At 44.1% G+C, this 27217-nt stretch overlaps 1 protein-coding gene and 1 long non-coding RNA gene across 8 annotated transcripts in view; one reads left to right on the top strand and one right to left on the bottom strand.

Annotated features, from left to right (window-relative positions):
• Positions 1–27217, top strand: part of LOC133368398 (opioid-binding protein/cell adhesion molecule) — a 919374-nt gene that overhangs the window by 350290 nt on the left and 541867 nt on the right. The gene's annotated exons all lie outside the window — the stretch shown is intronic.
• LOC133368619 (uncharacterized) lies at positions 7900–22911 on the bottom strand. The gene is made up of 5 exons (XR_009758709.1): positions 22839–22911; positions 21946–22067; positions 16397–16551; positions 14983–15357; positions 7900–8356 (listed from the first exon to the last, which is right to left on the bottom strand). It is a non-coding gene; the product is annotated as an uncharacterized LOC133368619 (long non-coding RNA).

Here is a 27217-nt window from a genome sequence, read left to right as displayed (position 1 = left end):
AGCCAGCATGGCCACTGGATTGGGCTGATGGGAGTTGTAGTTCAAAAAAAGTAACATTTCCAAGCTCTGAGTATAAGGCAGCTTCCTATGTTCTGCTTCTTTCTTTTTCCTTGTTTGCAAGCTTACCTCTCAAACATCTTGCGCAGAAAAGCTCTCCTTGTTTTCTCACACGCCTCATCCCTGCCAGAACCTCAGCAACTTGGAAAACCTGTTGCTTTATTCAGGACACTTATCTGTAGCCATGAGTATGTTCTTTTCACTTTGGAAATAACAATAATGCACAGAGATTCATTGCATCTCTTCCCTTCTTCATTTCTGTTCCCTGTTGGTGACAAGCCACGGTCTGGATTGTGTGGTTTAATCAGAACGGCTGTGGAGTTTCCTGGATTTATTGATCTCTTCTATTCTCTTCATATGATTTGAAAATTAGTTGAGAACCAATAAAAGAAAAGAAGACCACTTTGGAGGTGTGTGTAGATTTGGAAGGTACACAGCTCCCTCTTGTGGCTTGTTTAGGATGGCACATTCATCACAACACTATGTTGCGATGCCTATGCCTGTGAGAGTCGAGTGAGATCTCACTATGTTTCCTGTGAGATTGGAGTCTTGGTACTCTTGACAGTAGCAACATAACTTGATCTGGGTATTATTTTATTATGTAGTTTCATTATCGTGAAACTGGCTTGAATTGTATTTTCTGTGAATGTTATGGGCAGTGATATGTGCATGCATTTTTGTCATTGTCTGTGGTGAAACTCATTGAGCATAATGTACTCAGTCGAAAGCTATTCAACTAAAGTGATGAAAACACACACTTCGTTGAAGTCATACCCTGTTGCTTCCATGTGTGTGTGTGTGAGAAAGAGAGAGAGAACAGGCTGAATTAATATACTTTTGTTGCATGATTTGTAGCTGCTACTTTTCGAGTGCCTTCCAGATGTAGTTGGATTACAGCTTTGATCATCCCTAACCATCTGGGCTGATGGGAGTTGGAGTCCAACAACAATCAGGAGGGCATCACATTGGGAAAGCCTACCTTAGAATATGGATTCATGTCTAAATTTGCAATGAGAATTCATAGCTTGTATCTGTTTCTCAGTACTTGGGGAAGGGATGTAGTTCAGTGGCAGAGCATCTGCCTTGCTTGCAAAATGTCCCAAGTTCAATCTCTGGCATCTCCAGGAATGTCCCCTGCTTGAAGTCCTGGAGGGCCACTGCCAGTCAGTGTGGACAGTACTGAACTTATACAGAGTGTCATTCTAACTCAGTATAAGGCAGTTTCCACACCAGGGAACAACGGTAGTGTTTGACCATTATTGAACTTTATCGCTGGGTTGATTTGAGCAATGGAGTGTCAGCTGCAGATTTTGGGTGACCCTTAGATGAGATGCCTTCTTTCAGCGGTTCCACCTCCTTGTAACTGCCATCACTGCCCATTTACTCTCCCTCTTCCTCCATGTCCAATGCCTATCACTGCCCAGAGAGAGAGAGAGAGAGAGCAATGCTCCTCCTTCGTCTTTATGCCACTGCTCACAGCCTTGGGGAAGGCAGGTGGGCAGACAGCAATAGCAAAGAGGAGGGGAAAGGGCCAGCAGGTTCTGGGGATCAGCAGTGGGCATTCTGCTGGGATGCAGGCATTAGCAGATGCCCTACAATGCAGGGATTCTGATGTGGAAAGTACTCAGTCCTAGAATATGCAATGTATTAAGAAGGATGACAGTGAAAGATGACAATGAAGGATGACTATAGATGGGGGTTGGCAGCTTCTACACTGTACTGCTGTGGTTGGTTGGGCCCATAGTAAGGCTCCCTGAGGCTTGGCTGGGCATAGGGGAGCAGATCAGAGTTAGACTCCTAGGGAGCAGGGTGGAGGGAGAAAGGGGCGGAAAACAAGTCTCCGGTGACACACAAACAGCGTCCAAAATGAAGGACATCTCCAGGGAGAATTTAAGCCATGCAATTTATTCCAGTTTGTTCCAATCAGCTACAGACCTTGGAGCAAGCAGGCCCCAATTAGATTCCTGTGCAAAGCCCCACCTCTCTGTGGGTTGAATGGAGATGAAAGGAGCTGCACTCTGGCCTGGAGCTTTTGCACCCCTAAGATGCTCTGTTGCATCTTGGAGAATCTGTTTCTAACTATTTTTTTTTTAAAAAAAAACATTGGCAGGAAAAAAACCCACAGTCATTGACTAAATGGTGTCATTTTCTAAAAGAAATGAAATCATTACGCATTAAAGTGGCCATACTTTAAAGCGGGCAGGCCTCTGTTTGAAGCGTTGTGCAATACAAATCTGGTTTAAAGACACCCATAAAGGGAAAGCAGGAAAGGCCTTGAAGCTGCTCCTCCACACTTAGCAACGCCTGGAAAACGTAGCAGATGCACAGGCCCCTTGGCTACAGTCTTGTTTACTGTTGTCAGATTTATTTGATTTCTCTTTAAATGATAGTCAGAATTTTTAAATTTGCACCTGCAATTTGTATGCAAATCTATGCCCTCTTCTGCTCTGCTTTTTGGTGACACGGTCCCTTTTTTTGGCAATGACCACCCTATTTTGCACTCATAAAGTGACAAGATCTTATGGCAGAAATAGATGCGTCTAGCTCTCCCCTTCTAATATGGCCAGTGAAACTTCCCATGTGACATGACACCACTATCCTGTGGGTCCCCCTGTCCCAGTCACCGGCAACCAGGGATAGAGAGAAGAGATGTATATGAACCGACAGTGTCATCATGTCACATCTCATGGGGCTCTTCACTAAACACTATGGGGGAGTAGAAAAGAATTAGTCCTGGGGTCACAGTTTTTGGTGGCAACCCCATGCCTTCCATAATGTCTAGTTACACCCAGACTAGAACTCAGGAAACTGAAGACTATTTATTTATTCTTACATTTGTATTCCACCTCTCCTCCAAGGAGCTCAAGGTGGTGTACCTGGTTCTCCTCCCTCTCCATTGTATCCTCACACTAACCCTGTGAAGTAGGTTAGATTGAGAGACTGTGATTGGCCCAAGATCACCCAGCAAGCTTTTGGCTGAGTGGGGATTTGAACCCTAGTCTCCTAAATCCTAGTCCAACATTCTAACTACTACACCATACTGGTTCCAGATTATTTTATTATTGCATATATCACTTACATGTCATAATGGTTTCTAATCAGTTTACAAGTAAGAAATCATAAAACATCCATACATAACTAAAATGCACAATTAAACAATTATGTCAAAACATTAAAAAAAATCTATAATTCAAGTATACAACCAAGCAACCCTGTTAAAAATAATTGAAATAAATAATAATTAAAACTGTTATACGAGCAGTTAAAACAATTAGATCAGGAAGTTCAGGTCCAGGGGAATGCTTGCCTAAGGAGGTGCGTCTTCAAGAGTGAGTGGAATTCCAGTGCCAATGAGGCCTGTCATGTTTCTGCAGGCAGGATAGTGCATAAAACTGGTGCCACCAGTGAAAATGCCTGCCTCCCTGTTACCACAAGCTGACAATCACCAGGCAAAACTAACTGGGTTTCATTCGCCGATCTTACAGGGCGATGGAGGCTTACCGAGTGTAGTTAGGGATGGGAGAATCAGTCTATTTCCATTTGATGTCATGTTTGCATGTGTTAACACACACATTCCATTTCCGCATTAAATTATGGTTTTATATGGGGGAAAACAATACTCCTCATAATTTAAATATGTATTTTCTAAATGTAATTTCTCTTAAAATCAGTAGTTTAGTGGCAAATTCAGAAGTGCAGGGTCCCTTTATGAGAGTCGCAGCCACCTCCCTCTTTTTTTTTTTTTTTGCTGCTGGGTTGAGAATGAGATCCTTGTTAATGCCTTCCCCACCACAACAGACATCCCTAGAAGCCAAAAAGCACGAAAGGGGAGACAGTTAGCTACTGAAAAGAGTCTTCTCAGTGGCTGACTCACCTCCCTTCACTCTGATTGGCTCCAGTCAGCAGGAAAGAACAATGAAGTATGTTAGAAGACTCTTATCAGTGGCTAACACACACCTTTTTCATGCTGATTGGCTCATAGGATGTTGAAGACAAAGGGACCCTGCTCCCCAAAAAGTAAGAGGTCTAAGCTGTCCTGAGACCCTGGACAACTACGCCCCTGCTTAAAATAGAGATTTTAACATGCATTTTGATACTGCTGCTATTATGAACTGTGTCAGACAGGGTGGTACTTAACACTAGTTCTACTCAGAGCAGACTCACTGAAATCAATGTGCGTTATTAATGTAGGTTCATTAGTTTCAATGGGTCGACTCTGCACAGGGCAGCTGAATACCACCCACATTTTGGAAAACCAAAGCTGGTAGATAGCTAAGCTCCAATGTGTACATTAGTCTGGAAGGTGTAGGACATGCAAGTTCATATCAGAATTCAGCAAGATTGAAACCCTCAGGCATCTCTGAGCTTGGTGTCAAGGTATTGTACAAAAGGACTGGAACATGCCATGCCTTTTTCCATTCCGTGTAATTGGCTGAATTCCACTTTTGGGGTGGTGGTGGTGTGGTCTCCTCTAATGTGAAAGTCGTAAGAATGTAAGAGCCCTGCTGCACCAGCCAAAGGCCCATCTATCCCAGGGGCCAACCTGATGCCTATGGGAAACCAGCAAGCAGGACCCGAGTGGAATAGTGCTTTCTCTGCCCATGATTCTTAGCAACTGGTATTCAAAGGCATACCACCTCAGACAATGGAGGGAATGTACAGCCATCGTAGTTAGTAGCCTTTGATAACATATCCTCCATGGAAGGATAAGTCTGATAGCGAGTAGATACCCAAGGGTCAGGTTCTGAGCCTCTCTTGCTGGTAGACGTAGATTCTTTGATATTTCACTTGCATGGGTGCATGGTGGCCAGCGCCCATTGGAACAGGTAGAGTGGCAGACCAACAGTAGGTGGAACCAGAGACAGCTAATGCTAGTTTTGCCCCCATCCTCCTCCTTGTTGTGTTCCTCAAGGGCATCACTGAGACTAAGGTGGAGGCAGCTGACAGGCAGGGCCATCCTCTGGCTGGTTGTAAGCATGAAGGCAGGCGAGAAAGGACTGGCTGAGAACACACTGAGGTTGGTGGGGCAGTGCCCCATTCCCTCTAATGGACCAGCCTCCACAAGGACCCAGGCTACTCCCCATCTGCTTGCTCCATTAGAATCAACATCGCACCTTTTAAAGCCTTACACTTTGCAATTGAAATCTGCAGTCGCATGGAGCCAACCAGCTGGGCCAAGGGCATTTCAGTGGAACTCTGCAGCTGACAGGGTCTCTCCCTTTGTGTGTGTTGTGTGTGTGTGTGTTTCCTCCTTCCCTATTGCTTTTTGATGTTTTTCAGGTCAACCTCAGTGTTTCATGATTTGCCAGCTGAGTGATGTGCTGGGTATACAAGCTGAGCAAGCAAACAGGGTTTACCCATGTAACAATTAACACTTCACACCAACAGGCCCAAGATCACCTCTAACAACCTCTCAATGTGAGAAGAGAAAACACTCTGGTTATAATTTAATCTGCTTTTCTTGAAAGACTCCCATGTCGGGTATGCTTGTAGTTCAGTTGCCTCCTTTTCCTATCACTGTTCTCTCCTCCCCCACCCCTACAGAATATATATATATATATATACACTCTCTCTCTCTCTCTGTGTGTGTGTGTGTGTGTGTGTGTGTGTGTGTGTGTGTGTGAGTGAGTGAGTGAGTGAGTGAGTGAGTGAGAGAGAGAGAGAGAGAGAGAGAGAGAGAGTATAAATATAGTGACCCCCGCTGGGTCCTACTAGTTAAGGGCAGGCAATATGTTGTTATTATTATTGTTATTGTTAATAATAATAATAAAATCTTTTTGTTTGCATTTTAATGAGAAACTACCCAATTTATACTTCTTAAACCACAACCTGATGCCAGTGTGGATTGTGGAGTGGGAGCTCTACCCTTCTAGCCTAAGGAGGGGCCCTTGGCCAGTACCCAACCCGGCTGCCTGCTGGTGCTGGGCCTGCCCTGTAGGAAGGGCTTCCTTTCTGCTCCCGTTGGACTCCAATCAGCCATGCTTCAGCCAGACCCTTCATAATCTGAGCAGGAGCAATTTGCCTGCAAGAGGCCAGGATACTGAGCATCTTGGTGGAGTACAGAAAGCTTTTGACAGACTCAGTATAGTGTGGCATAGTCTTGATGCAGTCCTAGTGAATGAAGTGTGTCTCTCTGTTCATGCATTTTCACTCAGTGGTTGGATTGGTTCAGAGGAGCAAGTGCTCGTCTGAAGCCCTAGTGCGTTCAGATCCTCTGTGCACTCACATTTTAAGATTGGTGGATTATTCCATACACTTTAGTGTGTCTCCATATGACCACTTTATTGAGCATTCATTCTAATTTGTTTCTACAAAGATTATGCAGAAGTTAGATTGTATCCAGTCCTTACTGAGCATTCATTCCAATTTTTCTGTGAAGAAGTTATACAAGAATTCTTCCTTCCTTCATCCTGCTTTGTTTGCGGGGTGTTGGCATGCCTTCCTGTTAATCATTCATTCATCCCACTTTTTTCAGAGAGTTTCCTTGTCGCTTTCCTAACCATAAAAAGTCAATTTCTTCTTTAAAGGGCACCTCCAGACTTCCTTCTTATTAAACATCCATGATTATTTCAACAATGTTTGGGGTGGGCAGACTACTTCATTTCCAATCAGTGCATACCCTGTAACTTCCTGCTGAAATCCCACAACTTTTCATATCACAAACGTTTTGGTGTGTTTCCCCCCCTTCTTTTATGTTGTACTAGAATATACCTACAATCAAACATGAGTCTGGAGGCACCCAAAGTGGATTAGTTGTGCTAGAGTAACAGAGTGCTTTAATCCACTTTAATTGTGTAATGTACCTAATTGTATGTACCTAATTCCTACTCAAAGTATACCCATTGAAATTAATGGATGTGACTAACAGGTTCATTAATTTCAGTGGGTCAATTCTGAGTAGAAATTAGGTGCATACAACCCTAAATTTCCCCCAGCATGTGCTTGAATCCCACCCACAAAACACTTGACAGCCTTGAAGCACCCTTAGATTCTTCTCCAGTTTGCTCTCCACCTTTGGAGATCGGTCAGTGCCATTCATTCACATTTGCCCCCAATAATAGTCCCTGGAAGAGTAACAGGAGAGATGTTAAAAACATTTGGGGTGTGGGGGAGAGAGAACAATCAGAAGGGCACCACAACTTGACATTGAAAGTTGGCTTCTGAAAGACACAACAGCCTTTGCTTGCTGCAGAGATAATTATTATGCAAATTCATGCTAATAAACTCTGCTTGCATGTTGCTGAGAAGCTGCCTTTCCCCGTTAACATGCCAGTAATGAGAGGTAGATTTGTAATTCAGATGCTGGCGGTAATATCCTAAATTACTCTGTGCTATAACGGACTTTATTCATTCCCAACCTTTCTCTTCCCTCCCCCCCCCAAAAATGTCAATGCAAATTGGCTACAGCTTTGCATATTGATTTGAAGATGTATCTGTTGTTGACAACACAATGAGGACACCAGCTAAGCAGCCCCACATTCGACACTCCAGCCCTGTTTTGGGGGCACTGGAGGTTGTTTTCGGGTTGTATTAGTATATGGTATGTGTCTTCTTGGCAAGCCACTGTTTTTGTCCCCCAAACACCACCAGCGTTATTCAAACATCTTCTATTCCTCTACCCCCTCTAAGTGGAAAGTCAAGTTAGGTTTGGAAAGAAGAGCTTTCTGGTGATGGTAATTATTATCACCATCACCAAGCTCTCCAAAAATTAACCACCTCTTTCACTGCTGCACATGCATAGCATCCATTTCCAAGTCAGACGGAAGACAGATAGAGAAGGGTAAAAAGGCAAAACAACCACCGCCTACATTTCCTTTATTTCTGCCTTCAAATATCCTCAAAAGCAAGGCAGATTGTTTCATGCAGATCCAATGCAGTGTGCCCTATAAAGATGAATGGAGAGAATTCATTTGCATGGGTAGACAAGAGGTACAATGCAAAACAAATGTGCATGAACTTTATCCACAAACACAACTTTAAGTGGGATGGGAGGGTATTTGATTGCACAAAGGCCTGATCCTTAATACTGATCAGTCATTCATTCCCTGCATTTCAGCTGATAACACATAGCCGAGCTCAGGGTCAAAATCACAATTCCAAGCAGAGGTCTCTTTATCATCATGGTCACCAGATGGCGCTGCTGTTCATTAGACTGCCTCCTCTTTCTCTGGTCTGGTTCTTTACTCCTTTGCAGCTTGCAGCTGAAATTCAGTCTGGAGAGATGCTCTGTTTATAGATTTGTGGTTAAAGAGCAAGAATAGGCAGTGGGGTGAGTGCACTTTCAGCTCCTCTCTGTTCCCTGCTAGGAGTAATAAATGCCATCAGGTGCAGTTCTTACATTTCCAAGGACTATACTATCTCATTGCTTGCAAAATGAGGGTTTGTCCTGGTTGGCTTTCTTGTACCATTCTCCATCATTTGCATCTGGGACTACAATCTTTTCTTACCTGGTTCTCATACTGTCAGAAGAGGTGGGCAGTCAAGCACAAGGAGTGGGAGGGGACAGAAGAGGGAAGGAGGAAGGGAGGAGAAGAGGAAGGAAGAGGGAAGGGGTGAGGGGAAGGGAATAGGGGGGAGGAGAAGTGGAAGGCAGGTTTGATCATTTGCCCTCTTTTTTAGTTCAGTGGGATTTACTCTTGTGCAATCATGCTTAGGATAGGTGAAACTAACTTGGGGCAGGGGCATGGTGGGGAGGGGAAGAGAAGAGGAGGAAGGGGAGGGGAGGGAATGAGGGGGAGAGCAGGAGTTTGGGTAGGTGGGCACTGGGCAGAGGGACAGCCCCTTTCCTTTCCAAAAGGAAAACATTGTGAACAGTATCGTTTTTCAGTGTCTCCCTGACCTTTTTATACTACAGCAGGCATATGTAGCCTGCCACCCAAATTTAAACCAAAGCTATCCCTGGCCACATCCACACCAGACCTTTATTTCACTTTAGACAGTCCTGGCTTCCCCCAAAGGATCCTGGGAAGTATAGTTTGTGAAGGGTGCTGAGAGTTGCTAGGAGAGGCCCTATTCGCCTCACAGAGCTACAATCCCCAGAAGAGGGGCTGACTGTTAAAGCACTCTGGTCACTGGAGCTCTGTCAGGGGAATAGGAGTCTCTTATCACCTCTCAGCACCCTTCACAAACTACACTTTTCAGGATTCTTGGGGGAAGCCATGACTGTCTAAAGTGAAATAAATATCTGGTATGGGTGTGGCCCCCTGATTAGCCAAGCCAAACAGCTATGAGTCTGGCTTTTAGAACTGTGATGGTTCTTACCGAGATGCCCAAAACTTAATGGACAATATAAAAACTGACAAATCACCAGGCCCGGATGGCATCCACCCAAGAGTTCTCAAAGAACTCAAATGTGAAATTGCTGGTCTGCTAACTAAAATATGTAACTTGTCCCTCGGGTCCTCCTCCATGCCTGAGGACTGGAAAGTGGCAAATGTAACGCCAATATTAAAAAAAGGGATCCAGAGAGGATCCCGGAAATTACAGTCCAGTTAGCTTAACTTCTGTCCCTGGAAAACTGGTAGAAAGTATTATTAAAGCTAGATTAACTAAGCACATAGAAGAACAAGCCTTGCTGAAGCAGAGCCAGCATGGCTTCTGCAAGGGAAAGTCCTGTCTCAGTAACCTATTAGAATTCTTTGAGAGTGTCAACAAGCATATAGATAGAGGTGATCCAGTGGACATAGTGTACTTAGACTTTCAAAAAGCGTTTGACAAGGTACCTCACCAAAGACTTCTGAGGAAGCTTAGCAGTCATGGAATAAGGGGAGAGGTCCTCTTGTGGATAAGGAATTGGTTAAGAAGCAGAAAGCAGAGAGTAGGAATAAATGGACAGTTCTCCCAATGGAGGGCTGTAGAAAGTGGAGTCCCTCAAGGATCGGTATTGGGACCTGTACTTTTCAACGAGGTTCATTAATGACCTAGAATTAGGAGTGAGCAGTGAAGTGGCCAAGTTTGCTGATGACACTAAATTGTTCAGGGTTGTTAAAATAAAAAGGGATTGCGAAGAGCTCCAAAAAGACCCCTCCAAACTGAGTGAATGGGCAGAAAAATGGCAAATGCAATTCAATATAAACAAGTGTAAAATTATGCATATCGGAGCAAAAAATCTTAATTTCACATATACGCTCATGGGGTCTGAACTGGTGGTGACCGACCAGGAGAGAGACCTCGGGGTTGTAGTGGACAGCACGATGAAAATGTCGACCCAGTGTGCGGCAGCTGTGAAAAAGGCAAATTCCATGCTAGGGATAATTAGGAAAGGTATTGAAAATAAAACAGCCGATATCATAATGCCGTTGTATAAATCTATGGTGCGGCCGCATTTGGAATACTGTGTACAGTTCTGGTCGCCTCATCTCAAAAAGGATATTATAGAGTTGGGAAAGGTTCAGAAGAGGGCAACCAGAATGATCAAGGGGATGGAGTGACTCTCTTATGAGGAAAGGTTGCAGCATTTGGGGCTTTTTAGTTTAGAGAAAAGGCGGGTCAGAGGAGACATGATAGAAGTGTATAAAATTATGCATGGCATTGAGAAAGTGGATAGAGAAAAGTTCTTTTCCCTCTCTCATAATACTAGAACTTGTGGACATTCAAAGAAGCTGAATGTTGGAAGATTCAGGACAGACAAAAGGAAGTACTTCTTTACTCAGCACATAGTTAAACTATGGAATTTGCTCCCACAAGATGCAGTAATGGCCACCAGCTTGGATGGCTTTAAAAGAAGATTAGACAAATTCATGGAAGGCAGGGCTATCAATGGCTACTAGCCATGATGGCTGTGCTCTGCCACCCTAGTCAGAGGCAGCATGCTTCTGAAAACCAGTTGCTGGAAGCCTCAGGAGGGGAGAGTGTTCTTGCACTCGGGTCCTGCTTGCGGGCTTCCCCCAGGCAGCTGGTTGGCCACTGTGAGAACAGGATGCTGGACTAGATGGGCCACTGGCCTGATCCAGCAGGCTCTTCTTATGTTCTTATAATAGACTTCAATATTAAATTTCTTAAATTAATTAAAAATCAGCCATGCATTTTTTTAAGCTTTAATCTCCAGAATATGAAGGTCAGAGAATGGGGCAAGGTCAGTAATAGGATTACAGGTACTCTGTGAACATGGCACAGAGTAATTTTAAATGAATGTCAACAAATTATGAGACCACTGACAGAAAAAACTCGGACAGGGGTCTCTTGTTTTACAGTTTAAACTCTCAATTCTCTCAGAGTATTTTGTGTATCGCCATGAAAACTTAGAGGGTTGTTAAGCAAGCATTTCTGAGTTCAGGAGTATAAGTTTTGTTAGATTTTGTTTTGAAATGAGCTTATGGGAAGCAACAGAATGGCATGGGAGTATTTTCAAGTTAACATTGCAGAATGTGAAAAATCCACGCTGGCTATAGTATACAGCCACTCTTGTGGCTGTAGAATCGATTGTTATGCACACTTTCCCCTCATATATGCATTTTTGCAACAATGGCTTGGTTGGAGAACTGCATTGCAAAATCTGGATAAGTGCAAATTTTGAAGGATGGCTGTGTTTCGGTCCTCATATCGTTTCGGAAAGTGTGAATTTGATAAATCTGGCTGTAATGTAAATTGAATCAAATGTCTCCCCCATTCCTACTCCAAACTGGTGGGTGTTTTTTTTTTTTGTGGGCATGTTCTGGAACATGCCATTGATGCAATAATAATGCATTAGTACTGGATTTATACTGGACCATCGACACATCATTTGGGTTTGTTAGTAGTTGTGAGATGATTTCCCAATGTCCCCAGTTTTGGTGGTTCCACATGCCTCTAAGGTTCAGCTGGCTTTTACCAGAAGCTGTTAGTATGGCAGGTCCTGCCCTGCGGAACTCCTTGCCAATAGAGGTTCAGCAGGAGCCATCCCTGCTCATTTTTAGACATCTTCTATATGATGTCTTATGATAGGCCTTTTAAACCTAAGATTCTTTGTCAAGCAAATTTTACTAATGTGTCTGATGTTTTTATTGTAATGTGGTTTTGGTCTGTATATTCCCTTGCGATATTTTATCTGGAAGTGTGGTTGATAAATATTTAAGAACATAAGAAGAGTCTGCTGGATCAAGCCCAATGGCTCATCTAGTCCAGCATCCTGTTCCCACAGTGGCCAATCATTATTGCCGTATGAAGGGATACTCTTGTGCTATAGCAAGCACAAACAAGCACATAACCCAGAACCTTTGCAGTATAAAAAATTATAGGATTTCCATAGGAAGCTACGGGACATGCAGTGAGCGGACATGAAGCAGTATGTCTGCCCTGATACCTTTGCAGGTTCAAACAGCATTGAAAGTGGGATTGTATATAACCGCCACAACACCGTCATGAGCACAAATCATCATAAATGTATAATAAAGAGAATGTCTAGAAACCCCCCCCCCCCCAGTCTCTCTAGTTACCAGCATCCAGAACATAGACTGCATGGTCGCTGTCAAGGTGATGAAGTTTCAGGTGAGATGGTCTCATTAAAAGGTCAGAACAGATCATTTAAAAATTTCAGCCCGGCCTAAAAAAACAACAACCCACTATCTGAGTCATTAATAATTATTATGCTTTTGGAGCCAAGAGGAAATGCACTGTGGTTAAGCAAGTGATGGTAGTTGGAATCAAGAAACTGAACCAGGCATCTTGCTTTTTCTCTCCCCCTCTAAAATTTAGAGGGACAAGTTCTGGAAGAGGAAAACATGCAGTCCTGCTGCTTGTCCACTAGATGGTGCTGCCAGAACTCCATGAGTGGACTCATCCAAACCAATCTGAGAGATTTCACTGTACTGTGTCACTTTGAGAATGTTGCTGGTACGCTTATTGCCTCTCTGTGTGCAAGACAATCAACCTTGTCCTAAAGGAGATGTACCATCTTCCTTTTCCACTATTGCTCAATTCTGGTCTCAATATGAAAGATTTATACTTCACTATCTTGGCTTTTGGGGTCGTTTTGGTTCCCCAGTTGAGGAATGCTCTGCACAGTGGAATGCCTACCCCAGAGGGGCTTGCCAGGTGCCCATGTTAAAATTTATTTAGTTATTATTACATGTGCACCCTACTTTTCCCTCCAAGGAGCTCATGGTGGTGTCCATGGTTCTCTCCCTCTCCACTTTATCCTCACAACAACCCTGTGTGGGAGGTTAGCCTGAGATGCTGTGACTAGTCCAAAGCCACCTAAGGAGTTTCATGCCTGAGTGCGGATTTGGTTTCCCAGGTTCTAGTCCAACACTGTATCCATGCTGGTTCACTTGTCGCACCAGGGGAAGACCTTTTCACTTCCTAGGTAGTGGTGGCTGGTGCCTGATGGGACGGGTAGGGTGGAAGGCAGAGAGGCCAACTGTAGGTGGAGCCAAAGCCTATTAGGGTTCAGCACCTTGGAAGCTCTTTGCAAGCTCGGGCTAAAACCTGGATTGGATTCACTGCCACACTGATACTGGAGCCAACAGTCACCATTGCATTCCAGGGACCACATGGCAGTGGTTGGCAGAGAAAGAAGTGAGCAGAACAATTAATGCAAATGTTACCTTTGTACAGTAGGGTAGTTTCTAAACACATTCATGTAACCCTCTCTGTCCACCATTCATTCCAGCAAGAAGCTTTGTCAGAGTTCAAGGACACGTTCCAGCCAGGCAAAAACATTCGAGGAGGATTCAAAATGGTGGCCAGGGTCACCAAAATGGTGGCCAAGGGTCATATAGAGAGGCTTGGAGGGCCACATTTGACCCCAGGGCCTGAGGCTTCCAATCCTACACCAACAGGGTGAGCTCCAGATGCTTTGAATTCCACTTCCCACCCACCCCACCAAGATGGGCAATGGTCAGGGATGATGGGAGTTGTGGCCTACAACATCTGGAGGGTCCCGCCTTGGCTAGCCTTGCCTGACACAGTTGGGGTTCTGGGTTGTGAGGAAGTCTTTCTGCGTACAACTGTATGCACAAAGACTGTGTCACAACAGATGCCCATGCTCTTCACACAAAGGCTATGGGGCTAGGCCTACTGGCACATTCCCACTCCCTGCTGAATAGGGCTTCTCTGGAGTGAAATCTCTAGGGAGATTATCTTTGTCGGCATGTAAATGAATAGCCAGATGCTAAACCTGCAATCCCACACACACTTACCTGGGGGGGTGAGACTCAGATGAGCTCAGTGGAGGCTGGTCCATTAGGGCAAATGGGCCACTGCCCCACCAACCTCAGTCTGCCCTCAGCCAGCCCCCAACTGCCTACCGTTGTACTTACAACCAGTCCAGGGAGTAGCACTGCCTGTCTCCACTGCCTCCTTTTCCTTACTTTCAGTGTTGCCCTTGTAGTGCACAGCAGGGAAGAAGAGGGAGACAAAATTGGAACTAGTTGGCTCTGTCCATCATTGGCTCTGGCTCCACTTACTGATGGGCTGCCTGCCTTCTGCCCCACCTTCCCAATGGGCACCAGCCACCACTAAATGAACCTAAGAGGACTTACTTCTGAGCAGGCTCCATGCCATGCACAGCTTGCCAATTCATACACCTGGTAAGGTTCGTTTTCAACTATTGGCCATGATAGGATATTACAGGTCAATTGTGTTTCTCAAATAATATACCCAATTATGTTTCTCATGTATATCATCAGCCAAAAGTACAAACACCCTCTATGCTTTTAAAATTCCCAAAGCAGAAAATTAGGGCAATTTGAAGCATATCCATATCGCTTGCAATTATGGATGAAGCGGTTTCACCTTGCCTTCCTCCTGCCCCCGATTCTGTCCCTTGCTAATGACAGAAATCAGCTAGCTTTTTGTCTTCAGTGCCCATTCACAGAGAGTTAATATTTAATAGCTGGCATAAGGCTGATAGAGATGTGAAGAACAACTATTATAGAGGGCTATACCTAGAATGTGTTAAAAATGGTTGAGAACTTCTGTTTCTATTACGTATATTGTACAGTTTACCTTGTTTTAGCACAGCACATGAAGGTGTCTGTAGGTTGTTGGAATGGCTGAGCCAAACGAGAACTGAATCTTCAACATCCGGGCACAAGTTACTTGTAGCTTTGTCTGCCCCCTCCCCTTCAGGAAAACTGAACTCTAGGGAAGATGTTGCTTCAGCCGTGAAACAGCCCAGACTGAGGCTGTGGGCACACTAGTTGCTTGAAAAGCAGTCAGAATGGTTTTTCTGGTTGCGTTTGGATGCGACTCTGCCCTCAGCTGGCCACACTTCCCTTCCCCACTGCTGCCTTCAGATCTTTCAGGACTTCCCACAGCAAAGTGTTGGGTCAATCACTTTCTGCGCCTGAGCCTACAGCAAAGTGTTTCCATTGGCCACACCTGCAAGGCAAACAGATTAATCTACCAATCAGTTGTGAAATGTGCCTGAAGCTGAATCAAACATGCGCATGCACACACGCATACGCGTGCACACACACACACATATAAGTCATGCAGGTGATTCCAGCCAATCAGGAATCACACAGCGAACATAGCTCATCAGATTTGTTTGCTTAATGACAATACTTATGGCAAATTAAAGCAAAATTTAATTTGCCATAAGTAAATGGATAAGCAACTGGGTGGGATGATGTCACATAGATTTGACTACATGCTGATGTCACCAAGGGCAAGTCAAGAGAAATGAGAATGAGAGCAGGTAAGGGCAAGGTAAGTGAATAGGCAAACATTTTTGCAGAGTGCCAAAAAAAAAAATAATTGAAAGAAAGGAGGCTTTTTTCTTTCTTTTTGGCATTGGTAAAAAAAATGTTGGCAAAGATTTTGAGCTTCTCTCTCTCTCTCTCTCTCACACACACACACACACACACACACTCACACATACACTTCCTAGTTTGCTAGGAAGAAGCTGGGGCACTTTGTGTTCCGTGTGTGTATTTTAACATAGTGCATTAAAATAATTTATGGAAAGATTCTCTGTCTCTCTCAGCTGAGGAGGTGGTCAGATGAGAGGATAAATCTTTAAAAGAATAATGTTTTCAAAATCAGGCTCCTTGTCCTCGAACCTTTTGATATATGAGAGCAATCGTAGGTAGGACACATAGTGAAATATACATGAGATCTCCCCAGAAGAGAATAGCAGAGTGGAGGAAATATTAGTGTTTACATCAAAACTCAATTGGCGCACTCGTTTCAAGATGATAGTTTATTATGTTGAATGCAATTTAGTCCCGCAAGGATATTTCCTCCATCTGTGACAGACACTCACACACTGATGCAGACACACTCCTTTTTGCCTCTCCTCTCTCTCCTCCCTCCCACCATCATTTTACCTGGAAGTTGACATTTCTAGTGTATAATTCATCCTTCCCCCCACCCCACGCCCAATCTTTTGAAGGTTGGAAACATGGGAAGGAATAACCTGGTTTAGACAAGCTCACAGTTTCTTAGAGACCACAAGCCTGATCTTCATTTGGCATGAGTTGACGTTGTCCTTTTGGCCTTGATGAGATGAGATTGCATTTGCATCAGCTGAGGAATCTTTATGTCAGACAACTCTGCCTTGGAGGGGGCGGCCTGTGCAGAATTAAAGGTAGAAGAAATCCTCATATGATGGAATGGAGAGCTGATGTCTGATCAGATCCTACCCTCTGGGCTTAAAATAAGCCAGAGGTTACCCTTGCAACTGGTTTATCATGCCAAAGCCAAGGGTGCAGAGGGTAGCTTGTGTGTGATGAACAGCATAGTAACGCTGGATCAGATGGTGTATAATTCTAGAGCAGGAGTGGGGAACCTTTTTCAGCTGGAAGGCCCTGTTCCCTCTGGGCAACCTTCTGAGGGCCACATGCCAGTGGTGGGAGGGGCCAGGGGAACAAGTGGGCAGAGCAATGAAGGAAGGCTAGTTTCTTCACACACTTCTGTCTATCCTCTATCCAGACAAGCAAGAGGCATTATGGAAGTTCAAGGATGCATTCCACCTAGGCAACAACTCGGGGGGTGAAGGGCCAATGAGCGGGGGCCAATGAATGGTGTGGTCTTGGGAGAGCTTGGAGGGCCAGATAAGAGAGGCCTGGAGGGCCTCATTTCCCCCCAGGGCCTGAGGTTCCCTACCCCTGACAAGGGAACAATGAGTAGTTAATTCACTGTGCCTCTATATAACTCACTTGATTATGCACATCAAGCACATACAGACAGAGCCAGCCTCAGACATAGGAAGCTGCCATATATTGAGTCAGACCATTGGCCCATCGAGCTCAGTACTGTCGACACTGATTGGCAGCAGCTGTCCAGGATTCCCAGCAGGCAGTCTCTGTCAGCCCTATCTGCTGGAGATTGAACCTGGGACTTTTTACATGCAAAGTGGATGTTCTACCACTGAGCTATGGCCCTTCCGGGACATTTTCCTGCCTGAGGCAAGGGACAAAAAGATGTCTTCCCTCCTTTCCATGTACAGAAGCCAACTGGACGGGAAGGTACTTCAACACTGGCAGTGAGTCCGGGACCACCATGGCACCCCATGAGAGCATGCTCGCTTAAGGGGCATGGGGCAAGCTTTTGGCACAGACAGTTCTGTCCTCCAGCAAAGGGGAATGGCTAGGGACCCCATGAGGAATGACAGGGGGTTCTTACGCCCCTCCATAACTCAGCACCTGTCTCACTCTGCCTAATATAGCACCAGCCCTGCATACAGGTGGACTTCCTGGCTTATTTTGTGCTATGAGCTAGCTTTATGACGTGGTGATCAATTTTACTATTGAAATCCCTGGTATGGCCTCTGATGGGTTTATAAATTATATGCCTTGGCAATGGAGTAGATGAACACCCCCTTTCCTTTGCTGCGGGCCATCTCTTGCAGACAGCCACGTGCGCCTCTAGGATTAGCAGCATAAAGCACCTTGGGATTGAAGCATCTCACTTTAATAACAACACAAAATTGATTCTGGGTGAGCAGAGGGGACAGCAACCAGCTTTAAAAGCATCATCCACTTTCAGGAAGGTGGATGCAAAGGGACTTAATAGCAGACGGTTCCATGGCTACTGTTCATATCATTTTTTAAAAAATGTTGAGAGGCGGTACAGCATAGTGTCCAACAGAGCAATCTGAACTACAGAAAGCCACCATAATTTACTCTGGGGTAATGACTTACCCCTAGTCCGAACTCTGTTCAGGAGCAGGGGTACTGCTGGTTGAGCTGAACTGAGCCTGACAGAGGGAAAACAAGGCTTTAAAACTGAGCTTGACTTACACCACCCTTTTTGCCAATGTCACTTCCAATGTCATTTCCAATTCCTTTTTGAACGGAGTTTGGAAGAGGGGTAAGTCCTCTTCTGCCCCATCTAGGGTTGCCAGATCAGAAGCGTCACAAACTCTGAGATTTCAGGGGCGGGCCCTAGTGGTGTCATATGGGTGGGCCTGGTGATATCATAGGGTTAGGGTGATGTCATTAAGCATGATACATTAAGCATCAACCACAGTTGCTTGGAGCATAGTGTTGTGGAGATGTTAGATGGGAGCACTCAGGTGTAAAGATGGATGCCCCTGAAGGCTGCACTTTTAAACACACTTACTAAGCCCCATAGAACTCAATAGGACTTACTTCTGAGTAGATATGGTTTGGTTTGTGCTGTTGGTAAAGCTTGACTAGGGGTCCTCTGCAAAGATATCCATATCAAAGCAGGGTTGGCAACACCATACCTGGAATGCCCTGCTCCTACCTTTTAACATGGCTGCTCCAAACTTCTTTACAGATTTGACCCTTCACTTCAGAAAAAGATTTGAGAAATGATTAAGAGTAAGAAGATTCTCTGCCCTTTTCTGTCTACCCTGTGGGCTGCAATAAACTCACATTGACAGACAACCCAATTCCAGTGAGTAATAATTGACAGAGAGAAAATATGCATGGTTTGGTCTACCTTCACAGACAGCAGCTTAGGAAGAACTGCAATTGCAGCCACACTTCCCAGTATGTGAATTCTCTTTTACCAGTATTGGGCAAGAAAGAAACTGTTGTGCAACCAACACGGTGCATCATCAGTGGGTTTAAGGGGGTTGAGCTGAGTGCATGCAACCACTGTTGTTGCTTCTATGGATGTAAGGGAGTGAGGTTAAAAGTAAATGAAATGCAAATAGAAAAAGAAAACGACAGTGATGATTTCCTAAATGCAATACCATACAAACCACAACAAAATTCCTATGAGTAAGACAGAAAACTCAGCATCCCACAACCAGTCAGGATTCCTAACCAAAAACCAAAACAAAAAAAATCCTGGCATCCAGTCAGCCAAGGTCACAGAAATCCCCATGAAGCACAACCTTATTCAGGGGCTGCAGTTAGTGCAGAACGCTGTGGCACAATTGCTGACATGAGTGAGACCCTATCAGCACATAATACCTCTGCCCTGAAATCTGCACTGGTTACCAATTTGCTACAAGGCCAAGTTCAAGGTGTGCTTTCCATGTTACGGGTGGAAAAAATCAGTCTCCTTTAGCGTAGCAAGACCTATGCTTTGAAACTCCCTGCCTGTTGATATTAGGCAGACACCTTCATTGTACTCTTTTCAGCACCTGCTACAAACATTTTTGTTTAGGCAAGCCTATCGAGGCAGGCAGAAGCTATTATGTTTTTTATCTGTTTTTAACTCATTGTTGGTTTTATTATTTTGAATGTTTTTAAATACATGCCTTTAACTGTTTTTGCCAATGATTTTATTGTTTTAATTCCTTCTGTAAACCGCTTTGAGATTTTTTTTTACAATAAAGCGGTATATAAATGTTGCAAATAACATACATAAATAAATTTCATAATCACAGTGGCCCTTGGGTCTGTTTCTTATACCTAGTCAGGCCATTTGGTACCATCTAGCTCAGTACTGATGCCATGGACTAGCATTGGCTCCCCAGGATTCCAGGCAATAGTCTCTTCCAGAGATTGAATTTTGGACCTTTGCATGCAAGCATGTGCCCTACCACTGTGCTATAGCCCTGTTTAAAAAAGAATCTTTTAAAATTGTTCTTTTTAATTCACTAATAAATGTACAGCATACTAGGGCAGATCCATACCATGCATTTAAAGCACATTCAATATACATTTGAAGCACATGAATCCCACAAGAGAATCATGGGAACTGTAGTTTTTTAATGGTGGTGGGAACTATAACTGTGAGGGGGAAACTACACTTCCCAGGATTCTTTGAGGGAAGTCACGTGCTTTAAATGCGAGTCAGATGTGCTTTAAATGTATTATTTGGATCTGCATTACCTCATAAATTTTGCCTACATATAAATAATTTTAATCAATTTTTAAAATTAAAATGAGCTACATAGTTTACTGGTGACCATGGGCTACTCACTATCTCTCAACCTAATCTGCCCCTGAGGGTGAAAAAAACAGAGGGGGGGGTCATGACCACCCCAAGCTGAAGGGCACCCTTAAAATGTAGAGGAAATAATAATTTGCAAATAATAATTTACAACCATAGTGTGAAATCAGATACAGATCAAGACATAGTATAAAGAAATATTTATATAAGCTTGAATGTCAAACATGTTTGTTTGTTTGTTAGGAGCGGCAACCTGTATTTATATAACCTGTAAAAATATTTACAGTGCAATCCTATGCATATTTACTCAGATGCAAGTCCCAATGTATTCAATGCGGCTGACTCAAACAGGGAAGCATGCACAGGACTGCAATTCACTGATAAGGAACTTCACTCACCCAATCCAATATTCAGAATCATGCCACGTTAAACTGTTTTGCAATTGTTTTATACTTGTTTTATGGTTATTGGATTTTAAATGGCTTTATTTCTTATTGTGAGCTGCCTCGGTTTCTTACCCTACCTCACAGGGTTGTTGGAAATATTCCATATACACACACTGGAGATGTAAAAATGCATATACCCCATATAATAGTTTCTTGTCAAAACCAGTTGGCCATTGCAGAACATTTTTTTAAAAAAATAAAAATTAGTTTCCTGCCAAATAAAAGCAGTGACACCTAAGTAAGCTCTGCCTAACTGCTTAAAAAAAAAGGATCGGAGGGGGAGAGAAGGATTTACAACACAATCCTTTCTATGTTCACTCAAAAGTCCCATTGATTTTCAGCACAATCCTAACCATGTCAATTCAGGAGTAAATCCTACTGAATTTAGTGGGGTTAGCTCCCATGTACAAGGAATTAGCATTGCAGCTTTACTCCCAGGAAAGCTTCATACTGGGAAAGTTTTCAAAACAGGTTATAAATAAGACAAATAAACTGCCCTCTTCCACAGTCCAGTAATATTTAAACTTGTTTGACTTCTTAATTAGAAAGTATAACACTGCAGCATGTACACTTTTTAAAACTGTTCAAAAATTATTTGAAAGATAAGATCTATAATATGCCATTTTGCAAGTAATTTTAAAAAAATTGCATGTACACTTTTATGCCTACCACAATCTTCTGTTGTAGTGCAATCCTATGCAGGTTTACTCAGAAGCAAACCTTAATCCAGTACAGAGAAAGTACTCTTTGTGCTGCTGACAGCTATATATTTACTGAATTCCTGATGTGAGACAAGCAGGAAAAGGAGGGTTTAGCTGTTGCTTGGAGGGTGTGTCAACAAATCTTGCAAATCACAACCCTGACTTCACTTATTGGCTAAAAACCTGAAAGGGCAGGGATTAGAGCAGCCGGTACTAACAGTTGTGAGGAGGGGGGTGGCTGACATTTTGGTTTATATCTTTTGAACCAGACCACCTAGAAACTTAATTTTTTAACAAAATGAAAGCTAAGAGTCTGGGGATTAAGATGTCTCACCCAGAGTCCCAGAGAGGGCCCCTAAAAACCAGAATCTCTGGGTTAAACCTGGAGACCTGGCAACCCTAGCCCCATACCGCCTCTGACACACTCCCACAATGTCCTCTTTGGGGGACTTACGCTGGCCCTGGCTCAGCTGGCTTGGGCTAAGCCAGGATGGAGGACTTACACTGGTGTATCTCTGGCTGAGCCAGGATGATGTCAGGCTGGTCCCAGGCTCAGGATTCACCTATTCCAAACTCCACCCATCCCGACAGATCTTGGGTTTGGATTGCTCCCTTTGAGACTAAGCTGGAAAGCAAGAAAACCTCAGTTCAAATCCTCTGTCAGGAACTCACTTAATAGCCTTAGGCCAGTAATTGCTATTTATTTGTTTGTTTGTTTTATTTAAAAGCATATATGTACCTCTTAATATTTCAAACATCTCTATGCCGTGTACAGTCTAAACAAACAAACAATATATCATTAAACCTTTTAAACAGAACTGAAAGCCAACAATATAAAAACACATAAAGAAATAAAACAAAAATGCAGACGTTTCAAACACATTAAAACAATCCCAACCTTATGGGTCAGAGAAGGCCTGGGCCCTGCCTCTTATCTTGAATGTCTTTGCCTGACAGGAATGCATCCTTGAACTCTGATAGGATCTCTTGCTTGGCTGGATGGGGGACAGAGGGGGTGTGGGAATATGTGCCTACTGTATGCTTTTACCTCTGGCCCTTCCCACCACTAGGGTTGCCAGGTTCAGTCCCTGAGACTGCTCCTGTATCTTTAGGAGAAGAGAAAGTCAGCCAAGTGCAGGTGTTCTTGTAACACTGTAATGGGAAAAACCACAAGGTGGAATTCTCCCTTCCCCCTGCACAACTTTTAAAGATACAAAAGACCTCTTGGTTTCCAGGCCCAGCCTCCAAGTATGTGGCACTTGGAAAGTTGCCAAGCAGATAATGAGACCCTCTGTATGAAAAAAAGCTTCTCTACCTCTCGCTTAAACGATCCACTCTCTCTCTCCATCTCAGCCTCCCCCATCTGAAATGTTGGGGAATGATAATGTTGGCTTACCTCACAGGTTTGTTGCAAGAATTACAAATCAGTTGAGGACCTCTATCCCAGCTGGTCACATTCCTACTGATTACTCTCTTTCTAATCCCTGCCTCAAAGCTAATTGCCACCCCAGGAGCTGAATCCAGCCCTTGCAGCATTTGTATCTGGCACACGATGGCGCTCAAGTCTAAATTAATATGTTATCAGTGTATTCAACTGAGGCTGAAATCCTGTGCACACTGACTTGGGAGTAAGCCCCATTAACCACAGTGGGACTTGATTCTGAGTAAACATTTATAACAGAGCTGAGGAGCCCTTTTTGTTTTCTGCTGAGGGCCAGATACCCTCGGGGGTAATTTGTTAGGGCCACACAACAGTGGTTGATGGATCCTAGCGATGGAAAGTTCTGTCAATTATGATCCTCTCAGTTTCTCATTTTTCCAATCTTCATGCAGAAGTTTGTGATTTTTTTTTAAAACCCAGTGAAAATTCTCCAGCATTTTAGTGCAAATTTCTCCTAACAAGCACATTTTTGTAGGCAGTTTTGACTAAGTTTTGCAAGCCATTTCTCCTCATCTAATGCATTTTTGCATGTTATCATCATTCGTATATTCCTTTTTGTGCACATTTTTGTTGCCTACCGTATGCATTTTTGTAAACATTGGTTGGTTGGCAAGCTGCACTGCAAAATTCAAATGTGCGAATGTTGAAGGATGGCTGTGTTTTGCTTCCCATGTTGTTTCAGAAAGTGCAAAATGCAAACAGAATCAAATGTGTCGCCCATCCCTAGTGGGGCCAGAGCCAGAAGAGGGTGGAGTCATGCTTTGCCCTCATTCCTCCTGCACCCCTTCTCATTTTTATTCCCCTGCCACCCCTTATCTCTCTTTTTTTCTCCCTGCCCAATGGGTTTGCTGAGGGAAGGAGAGATCTGAACTGACTGCTTGAAGAGGGCTTCCCCCATCTCTCCATCCATTTTCGCTCTTTCCTCTCCTGCTCACCTTCTCCCCTTTTGAGCTCCCTGAAGAACCTACATAGAATTAGGTTGAGGTCTGCATGCACCCTTTAAGCCCCAGGTTTCCCAACTGCTGATTCATAGGATTGCAGAGTGGATCATTGGTCATCTCCCTACAAAAATTTATATGGAGAAGGGCATATAATAATACTGGACTGTAGCCAAAGCAGCACTAAATCACAATCCCGTCAGCACAAGGATTTCCTTTGCCCAATGGGACTTCCCTCCTCCTCCCACTGCACCCCCTAAACCTGTTCCAGGGTTTTCTCCCATCCTCCGCAGTAGATCTGGGGAGGGTGCAGGGAGTGCATGGGGGAGGGGGAGAAGAAGGGAGGGGAGTTCCGTTGCACAAGCAGCATTCCTTGTGGAAATAAATGTGTGCAGTGTGAAATAAGTTTTTGTGCAATTGGTCATATGGGATTTAATAAGGAGCTAGGTAGCTCCTAAAGAAAAACAATAGATGAGAAAAGATAAAAAAGAAATAAAAAGGAATATAAATACTGGTTTCTTTCAAATCTTCATAACCGTACACTACTAGTCAGTGCTAGTTTTGTAAAAAAAAAAATGAAGTGCCACTACCCATGTCTTGATAAAAGCACTCTGGGTGCCAACACAAAATGGGCAGCCAAAAGAAAAAAGGAAAGAAAGGGGGAGTGTCGGTACCCTGTACTGGTGAGTACTGTCACACACACACAAAAGGCCCTGATAAGAGTATATTATTTATCGGGATAACTTTTGGACTAGTTTGGGGGCAAACAGTGCTCTGGCTGCTTGTGCCGTAGGAAAAAAAGGCTTAGAATCAACCCTGGGGTCCTGCTTGGGGGCATCCCAGAAGAGGCATCCGGTTGGCCACTGTCAGACACAGATGCTGGCCTAGATGGGCCTTTGGCCTGATCCAGCAGCCAGGGTCTTTTCTTATTACTTCTTTTGTGGTGATAGCCTCTTTAACAATTGTCTTTAGAAGTCCGGAGAGTCTCGTGGATTTCCTCCTACTCTCTCTCTCTCTCACTCCCTCGTTTCCCTCTATAATTCAAGTAGAGGGGAAGGGCTCAGCTCTATCATGCATGTGCTTGTTTATGTTAAAATTAGCCCTCCCATCCCCATCACATGTAGTTCAGCCCTGAACCGACAAACCTCCCCACTTCTTGTGGTGGTGAGTTCCATAAGCCAACAGTGTGTCGTGTGAAAAGGCATGGCCTTGTGTCGGTCATGAGCCTTCTGCAGACCTTCTGTAGTGAAGATTGGGTTTTTCCTGGGCAGTGGAGGCTAGTCCAAATGGGGCAGTGCTCCGCCAACCTCAGTCTGCCCTCAGCCATTCTCCGCTTACCTACCTCCTCACTTACACCCAGTCCAGGGGCTGACCCTGTCAGCTGTCTCCTCCTCAGAGTCAGTGTTGCTCTTGTAGAACTCAGCAGGGAGAAGGATGGCAACAAAACTAGAACGAGTGGCCTCTCATTGGCTCAGGCCCCACTTCCTGTTGGCCTCCTTGCCTTCCACCCCACCAGTCCCAGTCGGCAGCCATCACGTTCCTGGAGCATTTGCCATTTCTTCTGTCTAAGAACTAAAAGCAGAGCATGCAGAAATAGTTGACGGAGGGAATGTGTGCACTCAGGGGCTCTAGATGGCCTCTCCAGGGGAGGGCAACCTTTATTTTAAGGAACCAAGCCTATTTATGTCATTTAAAAAAGTCTGTGAAACTCTGATCTGGAGTCTGTGGTGTGAGACAGCGTTAGAATCATAGAATTGGAAGGGGCCTTGTAGGCCATCGAGTCCAACCCCCTGCTCACAGCAGGAAATCCACAGCTAGAGCATCTCCCGCAGATAGCTGTCCAGCCTCTGCTTGAAGACATCCAGCAAAGGGGAACCCACCACCTCCCTAGGCAGTTGGTTCCATTGCCGAACTGCCCTTACTGTCAAGAAGTTCCTTCTAATGTCCAATCTGAATCTACGCTCCTGCAACTTAAAACCATTAGACCTAGTCCTACCCTCTGGGGCAGCAGAGAACAAATCTGTACCCTCCTCTATGTGACAGCCCTTCAGGTACTTAAAGAGTGCAATCATGTCACCCCTCAGCCTTCTCTTCACCAGACTGAACATGCCAAGTTCCTTCAACCTTTCCTCATAAGACTTGTTCCACATACCGGCTATCATCCTCATCGCCCTCTTCTGAACCCGCTCCAACTTGTCTATATCTTTCTTAAAATGAGGCGCCCAGAACTGAACGCAGTATTCCAGATGAGGCCTGACTAATGCAGAATATAGTGGGACTATTACTTCCCTCGACCTGGAAACTATAGCTCTGTTTATGCAGCCCAAAACCGCATTTGCCTTTTTTGCCGCAGCATCACACTGCTGGGTCATGTTCAGCTTGCGATCCACTACAATTCCAAGGTCCTTCTCACATGCACTACTGCTAAGCTGGGTATTTCCCATTCTGTACCCATGCATTTTGTTTTTGTGGCCTAAATGCAGAATCTTGCATTTGTCTTTATTGAATTTCATTTGTGAGTGCAAATGCATGAAGCAAGCACTTCTGTGTGTGCCAGTGGAGGGCTGATGGGTATGTGTGAGGGTTGTTTGATCAGCAGACACTGTTTAGAAAGCCGCAAACATTCTTGAGACAGCTAACACCTGTGGAGAGCCTCGTAAGTTTGCCGGGAACAAGAGCTCCAAAGTTGAAAATGAATGTATAAAGAAATAACTAGAGGATGATGTTAATAATAAAGCCTTTTAATGAGCACATTAATTTTTCTTCAATAGATTGATTCAGCATTTCTTATATTGTTGCACATAGCAAAATCAAACTTGCCGTCTCTTGTGGTCTTCTGTGGGAAATAAAATCACTTGAGCAAATCTGTCCTTGCCTCATTGGCAGGATGTGTCCATAGTGCATTAGCAAGCAAGGGTCTATGTATACGAGGGATTTTTCTTGTTGTTCATCACTATCATCTTCATTTTAAGCAGGGAAATGGGGATCACACGCCAACTCTGTGCTGATGTGGAAACTAGAGTTGAGCCAAAATTTCTTATAAGACTTTTTACTGAGAAAATTTCTGAGGGTTGGTATCCAGTGCTAGGAGCAGACCCATGGAAAATAACATTTATTGTATTTATTTTTTTATTACGTTTATATCCCACCTTTCCTTCAGGGAGCTCAAGGCAGTAGCATAGTGGCAAATTCAGAAGTGCAGGGGCCCTTCATGATAGTCCCAACCATCACCCCTCTTTTTTTTTGCTGCTGAGTTGAGGATGAGATCTTTGTTAACGCCTTCACCCACAACAACAGATGTCCCTGGCAGCCAATTAGCATGAAAGGGGAGAATGTTAGCTACTGAGAAGAGCCTTCTCAGTGTCTCACTCATCTCCTGTCAGCCTGATTGGCTCC

Source organism: Rhineura floridana, chromosome 12 (assembly GCF_030035675.1).
Source record: "Rhineura floridana isolate rRhiFlo1 chromosome 12, rRhiFlo1.hap2, whole genome shotgun sequence".
Classification (NCBI taxonomy): Eukaryota; Metazoa; Chordata; class Lepidosauria; order Squamata; family Rhineuridae; genus Rhineura; species Rhineura floridana.
This window is presented reverse-complemented; position numbering and strand designations above follow the sequence as displayed.